Genomic DNA, 16965 nt, shown 5'->3' on the forward strand with positions numbered 1-16965 from the left:
ACATTGAAAAAAAAATAAAAAAAAAAAAAAAGAAAATTACCTATAGGCAAAGAATCAAGGTCTAAGGCAAACACTTGTCAGATTACACCAACGATAATTGAGAGAAATGGACGACATTAATTCTGACAGTAAATCTGTCGTATTGCTTTGTCTTGGGTAGCAGAGAGTATAACAATACGGACATCTCCAGTTTTGCACATTCCTTCGTGTGTGGTACACACTTCATAACAATGGACCGGTTCTCCTGGCCACAGGCTAGTGCCTGGGGAAAGGTGGGCTGCTGATCGATACAAGCTGGAACGTGTGTGTCCGCTTGCCTTCAGAGTGTCCCAGAACCCTGACGCCCATGCTGGAAACTTTTCCTGTGTTTCTTCCACTCTAAAAACAGCAAAAGAACATATATTTTCCTTGTTCTTTGCCAAGTAATTCAACAAAGAAGTCTCTTAGGATACTAATAGAAGATAATTGATTATATGTGCATTTTAGCTGGGGCCTCCTCGAGAAATGCTTTAAACAAAATAAGGCTCACTGTTAACTTATACCTTCTAAGCACGATTGATATAAGCACCATGCTATTTGAGTCTCAAAGAAATCCCACAAGGTGAAGATTATAATTTTCTCTCCTGAAGAAGAGAAAACTACATGTTTAAATGGTTTGTCCAAAAGGCCTCACAGCCTCACCCCAGCTCCTTCACCACACTATGTGGCCCTAAGAGAAACTTGCTGCTGCCTGTAATCACATACTTGGCAGAAAAAGGTATTTGAAGAAATAATGGCAAAAAAAATCCCTGAATTTGATGAAAAATACTTATTTATAGGTCCAAGAAGCCCAGCAAACTAGAAATGGGACAAATACAAAGAAAAACACACTACCTCGCCAAACTGCAGAAATTCAAAGAGAAATTCTCTAAGGCAGCCAGAGGGGATGCGGGAAGAAATCTCACAAACACAAGAAAAAACCATGGATTTTCATCAGAAACATTGGAGGCCAGAACGCAATGGGTGACATTTTTGGAAACAAATAAATAAACAACCCCCCCCCCCAAATAGCCAATCCAGAATTCTGTATTCAGCAAAAAATATCCTAGGGTTGAAAGAAAGACAATTTTCTAATGAATGAGAATTGAAAGAATTTGTTGCCAGCAGACTTGCCCTAGCATTTCTCAACACTAAAGATGTTCTTTGGGCTGAAGGGAAATTATAATGGATTGAGGCCTGAATCTACAGGAAGGAAAGCATCCTGTCATAATGCTTTTACCAGGTTATTAGACACGTTTCTGATACCTGGAGGCAGCATTTTGAGTGGGGAAATAAGTGAGTTGGGGGAAAAAAAAGCAGAAACTAAAATATTTTAGAGTTACAAAGCAATGTCACAGGTCATAAGGACAGAGGAATCTTTTCTCTTTTTTATACTGTTGAGGATTTTTCCCTAGGTGATAGTTTTCTAATTCTATGACTTTTGCCATACAAACTTTCTATTTTTATCTAATTATTTTTCCTCATGTTATGTCTCCAGTTGCTTTTGTTTTCAGAAAGGTTTTCTTGACCAGGGACTGTGAGCCACTCACACAATATATGACTTTACAACTGCTTTTATAGACAATTATTTAACTTATCCCAGATTTATCAAATGTGAGCAATAAAGGGAGAATATAGACCTCCCCCACCGCATAATCTGTTTACATTTGTTGAATAATGCACCCCTTTACCATTGACTCATGACAAGTTCTCCGTTATATATTAAGCTTATGTTTTATAGGGTCTACTTCTGAGCCATTCAGGCTCTTACATTTATTTATTATTAATTATGTATATACCATTTCCTTTGGACAGCTTTATGATATAGCTCAATATCAAACAGGTAAATTCTTCCCTCTTCCTATTTCTCAATTTCTTCCTCTTCACATGAATTTATTCTTAGAATTATTTCACCACATTTCTTTCCTGCCACACACATAACTCTGGAATGTTGAATGGAATTTCTTTTAAACTACAAATTAATTTGAGAAGAATTTGTACCTTTGCTGTGGTCCATTTTACCACTAGGAATGTAAAATATCTCTTATCTTAATTAAGGCTCAGGCAATGAAATAAAGCTGAGAGCCTGCTAAAATGAGCAAATATAAAAGGAGACACTCCCTCCTGCATTCAAATGGGACCCAAGGGAAATATTCTGTCTGTGTTAAGGTGAAAAAGAAATAAAAACCAACATGCATTAAGAAACAATGGAGAAACCTTGACCTTGCTGTTCACTGAAGGGGTAAAAGTCTCTCTTGAGAATTCATAATCTTAGTCTACTCCCCACATAAATTTCGGTACAAGTTTATACTACCTAGGAGTCTGAACCACCTCAAGCCAGAAATAAATTTAAAGTAGTCCCAAATTAGCAGTGCCTTCCAGGTGCTGGTAAAAGTCAACACAAATCCTTTCCAAAGGAGCTCAAGCAAAAGCCCAAATAATTCCCACAGACAAGTGTATAAGGAAAATAGGAAATTCGTAATAATAATTTAAAAACTAAGCAGAGAAGAAAGCCACCACTAGTGAAAGGAGTAGTAAAAGTGATGATTGAAACTGATATACGAAAACTTCAAATACAGAAATATCACATTCAGAATAACAAATAGTCATATTTAATGTTATTAAATAAAATGAAATAAAAGTCTGAAAAACATGGAAACTCTAAAAATGAAAAACGTAATCACTGAAACTAAAGACTCAATTGATTGTATCCATAGGATGACTGTTATTAAAAACAAACAAACATGGGTGGCTCAGTTGGTTAAGCGTCCAACTCTTGGTGTCAGCTCAGGTCAAGATCCCACGGTTTGTGAGTTCAAGCTCCATATTGGGCTACGTGCTGGCAGTGTGGAGCCTACTTGGGATTCTCCCTCTCTCTGACCCTCCCCCACGCACTCTCCCTCCCCCCCCCCCCCCGCCAAATAAATAAATAAACTTAAGAAAAAAAACAAGGAGCAAATAACAAGTGTTGGCAAGGATAAAGAAATTGAAACCGTCTTGTACTGTTGGTAGGAATGTAACACGGTGCAGCTGCTCTAGAAAACAGACATAGTTCCTCAAAATATGAGACACAGAATTACCATATGAGGGGCGCCTGGGTGGCTCAGTCAGTTAAGCATTGAATTCCTGATTTTGGCCCAGGTCATGATCTTATGGTTTATGAGTTCAAGTCCCACATCGGGCTCTGTGCTGACAGTGCAGGACCTGCTTGGAATTCTTTCTCTCCTTTTCTCTCTCTCCCCCTGCCTCACTTGTGCACACTCTCTCTCTCAAAAATAAATAACAAATAAACTTTGAAAAATCAAAAAAAATAATTACCATATGATCCAGCAATTCAATTTCTGGGTATATAACCCGCAAAAATGAAAACTAGGGTCTCAAACAGATATTTGTACACAAATGTTCAAAGCAGCGTTATTGTCAGTAGCCAAAAGGTAGAAATAAGCCAAGTATCCAGTAACAAGCCAAGTATCCAATATCCAACAAGATAAATAAAATGCAGTACGTACATATAATAGAATATTCATCAGCCATAAAAAAGAAGGAAAGTCTGATACTAAACAACTAATAAGTCAATGAAGAAATAAAGAAAAACACCGCAAGACAAATTAAAATGAAAATACAACAGTTCAAAGCCTATGGGACCCAGCAAGAGCAATTCTAAGAGGGAAGTTTATAGCAATACATACCCACCACAAGAAAAATCTCAAATGATCTAACCTTATACCTAAAGGAACTAAAAAAGAAAAACAAAGCCCAAAATTAGTAGAAGGAAGGAAATAATAAAGATTAAAATAGGAATAAATGAAACAGAGACTAAAAAAGTAGAAAAAAATCGATGAAACTAAAAGACGGTTCTTTGAAAAGACAAAAATTTGATAAACCTTTAGCCAGACGCATCAAGAAAGAGAGAGGGCCAAAATAAATAAAATCAGAAATGAAAGAGGAGAAGTTACAATTGATACCCCAGAAATACAAAGGATAAGAGACTACTATGAATGATTATATGCCAACGAATTGGAAAACCTACAAGAAATAGATAAATTCTTAGAAACATAGTTTTCCAAGACTGAATCAGGAAGAAAGAGAAAATTTGAACAGACTGATTATTAGCAATGAAATTGAATCAGTAATTAAAAAAAAACTCAACAAACAGAAGTCCAGGACTTTTCACAAGTGAATCCTACCAAAAATTTAAATACTTAATGCCTATCCTTCTCAAACTATTCCAAATAAATAGAAGGAATGCTTCTAAACTCATTCTACAAGGCCAGAATTACCCTGATACTAAAACTAAACAGATACCACAAAAAAATATTACAGGTCAATATCCTTGATGAGCATAGATGCAAAAGTCTGCAACAAAATATTAGCAAACCAAATTCAAAAATACATTAAAAGGACCATACTCCATAATTAAATGGGATTATTCCAGATATGCAAGGATGGTTCAAGATCTGCAAATCAATCAATGTGATACAATATGTTAACAAAATGAAAGATAAAAATTCATAAGATCTCAATAGATGCAAAAAAAGCATTTGACAAAATTCAACATCTATTTATGATAAAAACTCTCAATAAAGTGGATTTTTAGAGGGAACATACTTCAACAGAATAAAGACCATAAATGATAAACCCACAGCTAACATCATACTTAATGGTGAAAAGCTAAAAGCTTTTCCTCTAAAATCAGGAACAAGACAAGGAAAAAGAAGCCTTAAGGGCAGAACTTTTCAGCAAGCTGAGAAACACATCAAATAGTGGCAGTTCTTAGGGGATGGTCCTTTGGGGGGCTCATTTTGTCCCCTCTAGTAGCTGCTAGGCTGCTGCTTTTCAGAGCTATTTTATTTAGTTTTCAAGGCCACTGAACAGCTAGGGAGATGTAAATGGGATTAGGTCAAGTTGAAAGGTCACAAGGTCACTCCATTTACTGAGATTCAGCTGTTTTTCTTGAATAAGCACTCATAAGATTGCTGAAGATTTTAATTTCCAGAGTTTTGGGGAAAAGTTGATTTTGACAGTTTTTGCCACTGTTCTTTGTTTTTCTGGAGAAGTAAAGGTTCAGAGGTCCTTAATTCCCTGTTCTGGAAGCTGCATTCATAATAAGAGACAGCATTATCTCTGCAAAGCTATTGTCTCCTGATCGATGAATACTACTAAACAAAAGACTTCTGGGACACCTGAGTGGCTCAGTCGGTTAAGTATCTGACTCTTGGTTTCGGCTCAGGTCATGATCTCACAGTTTGTGAGTTTGAGCCCAGCAATGGGCTCTGTGCTGAGAGCACAGAGCCTGCTTGGGATTCTCTGTCTCCCCCTCTCTCTCTGCGTCTACCCAACTCATTGTAGCAAAAAAGGTCTACAACTAGATAAAACATAGAGGCACTGTAGGTCATAAAAGATCAAAAGCAGCTCTGGAAAACAACCAGGAAAAAAGCCAGATTACCTACAAAGAAATGTCAATGAGAGTAAAAGCTTATTTTTCAGTGACAGTAACATAGTGAATTATTTTCATTGTATTAAGAGACAATAAAGAAGCATCCACAAAGGCAACTTTTAAGGAAATATGGAAAACATGCCCCAGATGGAATTGTAATGTCTAGGACCAGAAGAAATTGTGAGAAAAGATACTGCTAAATATACATAAATATAGATGGCATACAATAAAAAAAAAAAAAAGTAATACCCAATTTGGGGATGAGTGTAACAGACTAGAACTAAAATACTGAACAACTGGATGGGTGGTCAGGTTTGAGTGGTGCTTGGGTTAGAGAACAGATCTTAGGGCCAGACTGCCTCAGTTGGAATCTTGACTCTGGTACTTATTATCTAGTACTTACTAATTTGCTTTGGACAACTAACCCACATCTCTGATGTCTCTATAATTCTCTTAATATGAAGGTAGTATCAGTATTGAGCTCATCAGGTTATTGTGATGCTTAAATCAGTTAATATATGTAAACCACTTAGGACAATGCTTGATATAGAGCAAGCGTATTGGCCATGATTCTCAATAAAGCATTCTAAGGTCCTCGTATTGCCAGGTAAAAAAGCACAATCATGATGAGAGACTAACACACCTCTATTGACAGCAATAATCAAGAATATAAAAATACTATCGACAATCTTGTTTTAATTGTTCATTGCAAAACTTTGTACCCACCGAACTCCTAACACAGAGACTTAAAAAAAAAATCCATTAGTTTCCAAGATAGTTTCAAGAAGTAGAAATTGAACACATTGAGGAAGGTGCTGCTAGTTGCCTTATCAATGATCAGCCTGCCATTCGTAGGCACGGAACACTGATTTCCTGGATAGTAGCAACGTGTGGAGCTAAGGCACTCACTCTCCCAGGTGTCTTTATGGTTAAATGTGGGCATATGACCTAGATCAGATCATTGGGATTCAAGCGGAAGTCACTGGGTTGGATTTCTGGGAAAGCCATCTTAACCTTTATGCCTTTAAAGCGAATATGCCTCCAACCAATATGTTTCTCGTCCTTTGGCTCTGGTGTGTGTGGACACGTATCTTCAAAGCTCCTGCAAGCAGTTGATAACTCTACTTTAGTTCTTGCTTCTTGCTTGTGCAGAGCTTAAAGGTCAGCAAGAGGTGAGAACGTATGGCCTTCTCAGGTGTTCCTAAGAATGTGCACAACCCTAGGCCTGTACACAGCCATGTACACGTGCATGTAGCCTTTTAGGTTCACAGGAACATGTAGGAGCTTGTCAATGCCCCTCCCCACCCCCGCCGCCCATGGACTTTATTTTAAATCATCTTTATTCAAGGAGATTTCACTAAAAATTTCTATGACTTTAAAAATGGACTCTGATGAGTCGTTTCCTGAAATTGGCCAAAAAGAACAACAAAGTAGATTTGCTATGTCAGACATCAAAAGACTTTAAAACTACAGTGACTATAATAGGGTGCCATTATTGCTGACATACGTAGCATAATGGGGAAAAAAAGCCCAGAAATACACACACACACACACATTTTGTATATTTTAAATCGTATTTATGTAAAACTATAAAGGTATTTAATAAGCTTAGCCTGGGGAAGGAATTTTTTGAGGACAAAAGGAAAACAAGAAAACATAAAGACAAATCTTGACAAGTTGACTATATAAAAGTTAAGCACTTTTTTATACCAAAGGGCATTAAAGACAACAGGCTGAGTGGCAATTCTTGTAAAATATGCAATTTACTCTGGGGGGGGGGGGGCAATTTGCAGGATCTAATATAATCTTAAATGCGTGTCACTTGAATGCTAACCCACATTTGCACCGAATATTCTGTGCTGCAGAATATTCACATGTGCACAAAGGTGGATATGCATGAAGCTGTTTATTCAGTACTGCTTGTGACAGTCACCAGCAGGGAACTTGAATGTCCACCAGTATTGTGTGTAGAGCGGGAGAGAGGGAAGGAGTTACAGAAAGAAAACAAAAAAGAGACTTCAATAAAGATTCAAATGGCTTTACCGTGTTTTGGGGCAATGAACTTTTTTTCTCTATTACTTTTTTTTTTTTTTGGTGACCCAGAATGATGACATAACGACTTGGCATCATGGGCAACTATACCACAAGAGAGACCTCTATCTTGCATCGAATATACTTCTATGTGATTTACATTTTTTAAGTGATTTGAAAACAACAAAAAAGCAAGCTACAGAGCTGCGTATAGGTTCCCAATGGGGTAAAAAGAACTCCGCGGAAACAGATACACATTTGTTCGCCTACACCCGAGAAAAACACACAAGCGTTACCGGTGGCTGCCTCCTGGGAGGGCGGGGAGGTGGCGGGCGACGGAGCGGAGGGCTTTGCGCACATGGGCTGCACTTCCGGCGAACGTTTCCATGAGGTATGTTTCGCTGCTGAAATTAAAAAAAAACGAAAACGAATAAAATAACAAACACACGGCCACAAAGGGAACGGCGGTCGCCCCCAAGCTCAGAAGGAAGGCCAGGAGGTCTTTCAAGACCGGGGAAGCGTGAGCAGGCAGGCCTGACCGCAAAGGCCGCAGAGAGCATGGTGACGTGATGACGTGGTGACGCAGGGGGCGCTGAGATCCGTCTGCGAGCGCGGGCAGGGCATGCGCTCAAGGTCCGTGGCGGGGGGGTTAACATTGAGGAAGAGACGTGATCCACGAGGCAGAGCGTGACATGGTGTGCCCGGGAGACCGGAGACAAAAGTTGGCTTCCCGCTGGAAGAACGCGGAGCAGGTACTGAATAAATACCACCGGGGGGTGAATGAAGGTGTTCTCATTTTTAGGCGTGTACCCCTAAACTATGTGGGTGATTCTACTTCTGTGAAAAACAGAACAGCGTTCTTCAGTTGGAAACATTCTTGAGGGGCGCCTGGGTGGCTCAGTGGGTTAAGTGTCCGACTTGGGCTTAGGTCGTGATCTCACGGTGTGTGAGTTCGAGCGCTGCCTTGGGCTCTGTGCTGACGGCTCAGAGCCTGGAGCCTGCTTCGGATTCTGTGTCTCCCCCTCTCTCTGCCCCTCCCCCGCTCGTGCTCTTGTCTCTCTTTTCTCAAAAATAAATTTTTTAAAAAAGAAAAGAAACGTTCTTTACATCCTGCCCCTAGGCCTGCCACCTACCTGTGCCTCGGCTCCTGTGTGATTCCTAATGAATGACCCTTGGAGGCCGTTGGATCTCTTTATCTCTGGTATTTTATAGTTCTGCCGCAGGGCTGGGGATCTAACTTTTGCCAGAGGACAGAGGGACGGTGTGAGAGAAGAGAAATGTGTATCTGATAAATTAAACTGTGATATTAACATGATATTACTTTGAAGGAGACTGACGTGAGAAAATCGCCTGGTCAACATGCTATTTGTATAAAATACCCTTAAAAACCCATACAAAAATCTATACAGTCTCTCTGGACGTGACACAGAAAAAAATCGCAAGGATGCGTGCTGAGTTAAAACCAAGTAAACTGGAAGGAATTTGTGTTTGGGGGGAGAGAGACGTCATGTACCTTGGACTTAAGAACAGCCAGGCTCTTGCTGAAGGAGACACATATGGTATCTATTGTGCTGTGTCGCTTCTTATTCCCCTTGAGTAAGATTAAATAATTATTTTCTTTGCTCTTCAAAATTCCTCTCTGGTTGTTCTTTTTTTCTGGTGCAGCTGGCCAGCATATTCTGATCCACAGAAAGCGATACTGGGGGCCACGTCTTCCTTTCCCACTGCCTTCTCCGCACAGGTGAGTGGCTTTGAAGTTCCGGGCCACGAGGTCATAAAGCTCACTAAGCTAGACATATTTCTTGGAAGATACGTATGTTATGGCACCTTCTTAGGTGGCTGGCTTTTATACACAGCTGTGCAGTTTGGGGACCATTTTGCTCTCGCACCTGTCATCCTGTCCAACCATAAACAGTCCTACCTTGATTCTCAAAGTGAACAATTTGCGGTTTTAAATTGGGTGGCTCAGTTGGTGGCTCAGTTGGTTAAGCGGTCGGCTCTTGATTTCAGCTCAGGTCATTATCTCACGGTTTGTGAGATCGAGCCCTGTGTGGGGCTCTGCCGTGGAGCCTGCTTGGGACTCTCGGGACTCTCTCTCTCCCTGTCTCTCTGCCCCTCCCTCTCTCTCACTCTGTCTCAAAATCAATAATAAACATTTAAAAAATACAATAGGGAGGGGCGCCTGGGTGGCACAGTCGGTTAAGCGTCCGACTTCAGCCAGGTCACGATCTCGTGGTCCGGGAGTTCGAGCCCCGCGTCAGGCTCTGGGCTGATGGCTCGGAGCCTGGAGCCTGTTTCCGATTCTGTGCCTCCCTCTCTCTCTGCCCCTCCCCCGTTCATGCTCTGTCTCTCTCTGTCCCAAAAATAAATAAACGTTGAAAAAAAAAAATTAAAAAAAAAAATACAATAGGGAAAGCTAAAAAATAAAACCGACATGAGAAGTCAGTGAGATTTCATTAAATATATCTGGATGTTAGTGTACATCAAAGCACCAAATATTTGAGGTGCCTCCTGTGAGAACCAGTAAATATAACCAATGATCTTCATATGATGAGATCATATTGCCAGAAATTTTGGGGTCATAGCAGATGATCTTTCTTTTTTTCTAATTTTTTAAATGTTTATTTATATTTGAGACAGAGAGAGTACACAAATGGGGGGGGAGGGGTCAGAGAGAGAGGGAGGCACAGAATCCGAAGCAGGCTCCAGGCTCTGAGCTGTAGGCACAGAACCCGATGGGGGGCTCGAACCCACGAGCCATGAGATCATGACCTGAGCCTAAGGCAGACGCTTAACCGGCTGAGCCACCCAGGTGCCACAGACAGTCTTTCCTTTTATTTATTTATTTATTTATTTATTCATTCATTTAAATTTTTTAATGTTTATTTCTGAGAGACAGAGACAGAGTGTGAGTGGGGGAGGGGCAGAGAGAGAGGGAGACACAGAATCCGAAGGAGGCTCCAGGCTCTGAGCTGTTGGCACAGAGCCCGACGTGGGGCTCGAACTCACAAACTGCGAGATCATGACCTGAGCCGAAGTCGGACGCTTAACCGACTGAGCCCCCCAGGCACCTCAGATGGTCTTTCCCTTTAAAAGGTGAATTTTCAGGAAGAATTTCGAGTCTAGTCAATGGCATGGACCTGAGAACTCTTCTACCAAGTGATAGTAATGATTCACTTTGAGGTTTTGACAGCCCCTCCCCCCCCCACACCTCTTAAGTTTCAGTCATTTCTAATGTCCAATCCAGCTTCCAAATGCTGTCCTTCTGTGATAGACCTGACCTTGTCTCTGAGCCCAGGGCAGCAAATGAACACAACAGAATATTATTCAGCAGGGCTGCTATTATGAGAATGCATAGCCCTGGCAAAGGTTCAGAGAAGAAGCATTCTCGTGTATTGCCACTAGGTGTGTGCATTGCTGCAATTCGTTTTGCACAGCAGTGAGACAATATCTGGTACACTGGATAACTCACACGTCCCTAATCTTGAAGAAGCAGGGCACCGACGGAAGCAAGCAGAAAGCAACTCGTTTCTGTCTCCTCAATGGCCCTTCAAGCCTCTGGTGTGATTCTTTTTCCTCCTCCCTAGCTAAATTTGCAGGCATACCTTTTTCCGTCCCTTCCAAAAAAAAGTCTCTGGTCGCTTTTATTCACAACGTTTAAAACGTTCAGTCCTGTGTAAAAGTCAAAATTCTGGATTTTGCGTGAAGCTTCTCCCTGCGCCAGGCAGGCGCGGCAGAGGGAGAGGAGGGGCCGGCGGGCCGCTGGTCTTCGTCCTGCCCGCTTCCACCCCTGGCCCAGGCTGGAGGTAGGGAAGGGGAGGTAAGGATGAGGAGGCCAGGCAAGGCGTTGCTTGTCTGCTACTTGCTGTTCAAAAGTGGGGGGGTGAGGGGGATGCTCTTTGGGCTTGGTGGATCCTTAGAGGTGATGTTTCTCTTCCCATGGAGCACTTTCCTCGAGGTTTGGCCACTAGGAACCCCCCACTGCTACTTCTGCGATGTGCGGAGTGCCACCTGCATGGGCCACTTGAAGTGTCCTCCTCTGCCTGGGCAGCGTCTGCCACATTTACTCCGTGTTCGTAGATGCCCATCGCTCCCCCAGGCACCTCTCTGAGCAGGATTCGAACTTCCTCGAGGCTCCCCCTGTCCTGCACGTGCCGCATCTAGTCCACGGGAAACACCCACACTCTCTTGTCTCCGCTGACGGTGGAAGGGAGGCGCAGGGCAGAGGCAACTTACTACTTTGCTGTCTCAGGCGACTGCCGTCAGCCTCTTGACTGCAGAGTCTGAAACCAGCTCATCATGACCTCATATTCCAAGGGACACATACGGAGTTCTCATGGTGGTCCCCTGAAACCCCTCACTAGCTTGAGGTGGCAGAGACACATCCTGCAGTGTTCCCCTTGGGGTGACAAGAAGGACAGTGCCACAGCTGTCCGAGAACTCTCTGCACAGAGAGTGTCTCTCAGCCCGGCTTCTTCTATCCCCACTCCTGACTCTTTTTTTTTTTTCCCCAGAGATAGCACGAATGGGGAAGGGGCAGAATGAAAGGGAGACAGAGAATCCCAAGCTGGCTCCACACTGTCAGCACGGAGCCCGATGCTGGGCTCGAACTCACAAAACTGCGAGATCATGACCTGAGCTAACACCAAGAGTTGGATGCTTAACCAGCTGAGCCACCCAGGTGCCCCATCACTCTTGACTCTTAAGTGAGTGTTGGCCAAAAGAATTTGACCACCACCTTTGCAATTCCTGTACATACATTGGTAGAACCTCTGTGAAGTATGAAAAGGCCCACCATCTCTTTTTCTCAGACTCTTGGGGCCTCTGGTTAAAATCGAGTCCTGTTTTACCTCTTGTCAATTTACATCCCCTTTGACTTAGCCCTTTAGGGAATCTAGTCTATAGAAATAGAAGTACTGATGTACAAAGATATTTATAAGGGCAGCGTTTATAGTGGAAAAAAGAGAAAGAGGGAGGGAGGAAAAGGAAAGAAAACTTAACCTCCATCTGTAAAAGAATGGGGAAATGCTTGATTGAATCCAATATGTTTAGGGCAGTTGGGTGGCTCAGTCAGTTAAGCATCCGACTCTTGATTTTGGCTCAGGTCATGATCTCATGGTCGTGTGATTGAGCCCCATGTGGAGCCTGCTTAAGATTCTCTCTCTCCCTTGCTCTCTGCCCCTCTCCCGCTCAAGTGTGCGTGCACATTCTCCCTCTCTCTCCCTCTCTCTCTCTCTCTCTCTCTCTCTCCCCCCTCCCCCATCAGAAAAAAAAATCACAATATGTTTGTTTAATGGAATATTATATATCCATTAAAGATAATGAGTTGTACTCTCTCAGTTATCTGAAGGGATATATATTCTCTATTATTTGTGGGGAATAAAGGAGGTTTCAGAGTGATGTATATAGTATGTTTCGTTTTTGAAGAAACACTAGTCATTTGTATATGTCTGTGTGAGTGTAGAGGAGGGTGGAGAAGGACAAATAAAGTATTAAGAATGGCCACCTTAGTGGGTGATAATGACAGCAAGAAGGGGGGAGCGTCATCATTTTGAAAATATGTTGTTAAATTGTTTTGCATATTATGCAAGCATATATAATCTGGCCATTAAAGAGTGATGTTATAAAGAAAAATTAGAGGAAGAGAACTGAAATATGAAGCACAAACTATAAGAAGAAGGCACCCAGAAAACGTTATGGGTTCTAAAAAATCTTCCAGGAAGAGATAATTCCCATGTTATAAAAGCGATAGCAGAGCATAGGAAAAATGGAAACCTTCCGATTTAATTTTTGGACGCTAGATTTACCAAGATAACAAAACTGAAAAAGAAAATTAGACTGATTATTCATGCAAAACTCTGAAACGTTTGCAAATTGAATCGGTATATTGGAAGGATAAGGCAAGGTGATCGAGTTGAATTATCCTGGTAACAGAAGGTAGCTTAACAGGAGAAAATCTGTTAATATAATTCACAACCTTAACAGATGAACGGAAGAAACTATAGGTACGGAAAAATAATTTGATAAAATGTGGCAGTAATACCTATTAGAAAAAAAAAAAAAAAAGCTTGTTAGTAAATTAGGAATGTAAGGATCTTGCCAGCAGGTGATCCCATCGTGCTGCTCTATTCCTTGTGCCCTGAAGTCCAGTCTTCACCCACCTGTGTAGACAGGACAAGCACTTCCTCTCCTTGGCTGCATCCTCTGCTTCTATGCTGAGACTGACTAGCAGGAACCTCAGCAAGAAGACTGAGGGGAGGAGAGGAGTGAGTTCAAGGTATCTGTTCCTCAGTCTCCATCCCCCCCAGGTCACTGGAACTGTCACTGTGCCTCTCAGGGCAGTGGACTCCCCAGGACTCTTTGGGTTCCCATAATTGCTCCCTCCGCTGTTTTTTGACTGACTTTGAGTTGCTGAACGTGCCTCTCTCGTAAGCCCTGGGTAGGTACATTTCTCTTTGCGGTACTCTGGCACCCAAATCTTTGTAAATACAGATTCTCTTTATTCGCGGTTCTATAAAGTCACCAAGAACACTGAATTAGGGAATACCGAACCGTTGCTCCTAGGGGAAGGACAGGGTTAGTTTCCAGCAAGACTTTGGTCACAACATTTTTGTCAACTGGTCAACACAGAACCGTGTTTTACCTGTGTTTTCTGTTTAAAGGCACCTTATTGAATATATGCCATTGATGCGCGAACGTTGAACTCAGGGCCAGCAGCACTATAATGTGTGCCTGAATGAAGCTTATCTCATGCACAGATTTTCTCTATAAGGCACATTGCAGCTATTGTGGGTTTCAGAACACCAGACAGCACTTCAGCACTATGCTTGGGGGCCATTTTAAACAGCAAAATTGTCGACAAAAGTACAAAAATACAAAAAAGGTGTCGCCGTCACTCATCATCAGGGAAATACATATCAAAACCACACTGAGATGCCACCTCACACTGGTCAGAGTGGCTAAAATGAACAACTCAGGAAACAACAGATGTTGGCGAGGATGTGGAGGAACGGGAACCCTCCTGCACTGTTGGTGGGAATGCAAACTGGTGCAGCCGCTCTGGAAAACAACGTGGAGGTTCCTCCAAAACTTAAAAATAGATCTACCCTATGACCCAGCAATAGCACTGCTAGGCATTTACCCAAGGGATACCCAAGAGTGCTGATGCACAGGGGCACGTGTACCCCAATATTTATAGCAGCACTTTCAACAATAGCCAAATTATGGAAAGAGCCAAAATGTCCATCAACTGATGAATGGATAAAGAAGATGTGGTTTATATATACAATGGAATACTACCTGGAGAAAGAATGAAATCCTGCCATTTGCAGCGACGTGAATGGAACTGGAGAGTATTATGCTAGGTGAAATAAGTCAGTCAGAGAAGGACAGATATCATATACAAGTTTTCACTCATATGTGGATCTTGAGAAACTTAACAGAAGACCATGGGGGAAGGGAAGGAAAAAAATTACAGAGAGAGAGGTGAACCATAAGAGACTCTCAAATACAGAGAACGAACTGAGGGTTGACGAGAGGTGGGAGAGCGGAGGGAAATGGGCAATGGGCATTGAGGGGGGCACTTGTTGGGATGAGCACTGGGTGTTGCATGTAAGCGATGAATCACAGGAATCTACCCCCAAAACCAAGAGCACACTTTACACACTGTACGTTAGCCAATTTGACAATAAATTATATTTAAAAAAAAAAAAGTGTCATTTGTTTGCAGTATGAGAGCTGAAACAAGAATGCAGTGTGGCCTTGCCAGCTTCCGTTGGAAGGGTGCATGTCAGTTACAAATTTTTTGCCACTCTACACGTGTGTAGATGTGCAAAAGCACCACAAGTATTGATTTTCGGGTTACAAATACATTTTAACAAGCAGGCGAATTTGCAAATATGACTCATGAACAATGAAGATTGACTCTAGTCCCTTTATAAACAAATCCTTCTCAGATTATGATATTTCAAAATGCCATGGGTTTCTTACTGGAAGTCTGATTTTATAGATGTATATGCCAGAGATCTCCTGCAAATGCCACATCAAATGATGAAAAATTAGAAGTATTCCTATTAAAAGAACAAGGAAAGACTGCTATGGCATTCATTGTGCTAGAAATCTTCAGCCAGTGTGATAAGAAAACGAAATAAGATATTAATATTGGGCAGGAAAGACAAAAAATGCCTTTGACATAGGATGACATGATTATCCACCCATAAAATCCAAGCGATTACACTGAAACCTATTTGACCAATAGAAGTGTATCAGTGTGGCCGGGTGTAAAATTGACATATCAAAAGTAATAGCTTCCCTGTATGCTAACGCAAAGCAATTAGAAAATGTAATTGAGGGGCGCCTGGGTGGCGCAGTCGGCTAAGCGTCCGACCAGCCAGGTCGCGATCTCGCGGTCCGTGAGTTCGAGCCCCGCGTCAGGCTCTGGGCTAATGGCTCAGAGCCTGGAGCCTGTTTCCGATTCTGTGTCTCCCTCTCTCTCTGCCCCTCCCCCGTTCATGCTCTGTCTCTCTCTGTCCCAAAAATAAATAAACGTTGAAAAAAAAAATTAAAAAAAAAAAGAAAATGTAATTGAAAACAAAAAACAAAAAACAGTTCCATTCACGACAGCAACAAAGCCTCTACAATTCCTAGGAATAAACCCAACAAGCAAAATGTAACACTTGTGAGAACAGAAAATAAAACGTGTTAAAGAACAAAGAAGAGCATCAGATTCCTAGTTTGCATGACTCAATATATTTTAAATGTCACTTGTCCCCAAAGTAATCTGTACATTCATTCCAATACGAGCCAAAGCCCCTACTTCCACAGCCCAAATCTTCCAACCCATGTCAAATGTTTTCAAAAATTCATTAGGAGCAGAGCATGCACCAGACCAGCAAAAGGACACTAATGAGGGCATCAAAGTACATTATAGTTCTAGTCATTCTTAGAATATGACATAAAGGGAATAATAGATCCCTTAAATACAGAGTTCAGAAAATGGAGTCCAGAAACAGGCCTATGTACATACAGGCATTGTGTAAATGACAAAGGTGATCCTTTGAACCACGAAGTAAAAAATTCAGTGAATGATTTTAGAAAATAAATGGTGCCAAAGGAATTTGCAACATATATAACAAAAGACAAGGCATAAATATACAGACTGTCTAAGTAATCCCTACACATCAGTGAGAGAAAGCACCAAAGAAAAGTGGGCAGTGGGCAAAGAATGTGAAAAGGCAATGGAGAGAAAAACATCCAAATGGCCAACCACCCAATGACAAGATCCTCAATTTCAACAGCAATCAGGGAAATGAAAATCAAACAGGAATGAGCTATCATTTCCAACCATCAGTCTGGAAAAAATCGAAGAGACTGATAATAGCAAGTGTTAATGAGGAAGTGGGCAAATGGTTATTTTCCTGCCTCGCGGATGGTTCAGCTCTCTTGGACAGCAACATGGCAGTAGGAGATAAAATGTTAAT

The 16965-nt window shown here is 41.7% G+C and overlaps 1 long non-coding RNA gene across 1 annotated transcript; it reads left to right on the plus strand.

Moving 5' to 3' along the window:
- Nucleotides 1-8125: 8125 nt before the first annotated feature.
- Nucleotides 8126-14385, plus strand: LOC123598098. Its single transcript, XR_006712462.1, has 3 exons — nt 8126-8238; nt 9152-9227; nt 14149-14385. It is a non-coding gene; the product is annotated as an uncharacterized LOC123598098 (long non-coding RNA).
- Nucleotides 14386-16965: the final 2580 nt, after the last annotated feature.

The sequence above is a fragment of the Leopardus geoffroyi genome, chromosome A1, assembly GCF_018350155.1.
Source record: "Leopardus geoffroyi isolate Oge1 chromosome A1, O.geoffroyi_Oge1_pat1.0, whole genome shotgun sequence".
NCBI lineage: Eukaryota > Metazoa > Chordata > Mammalia > Carnivora > Felidae > Leopardus > Leopardus geoffroyi.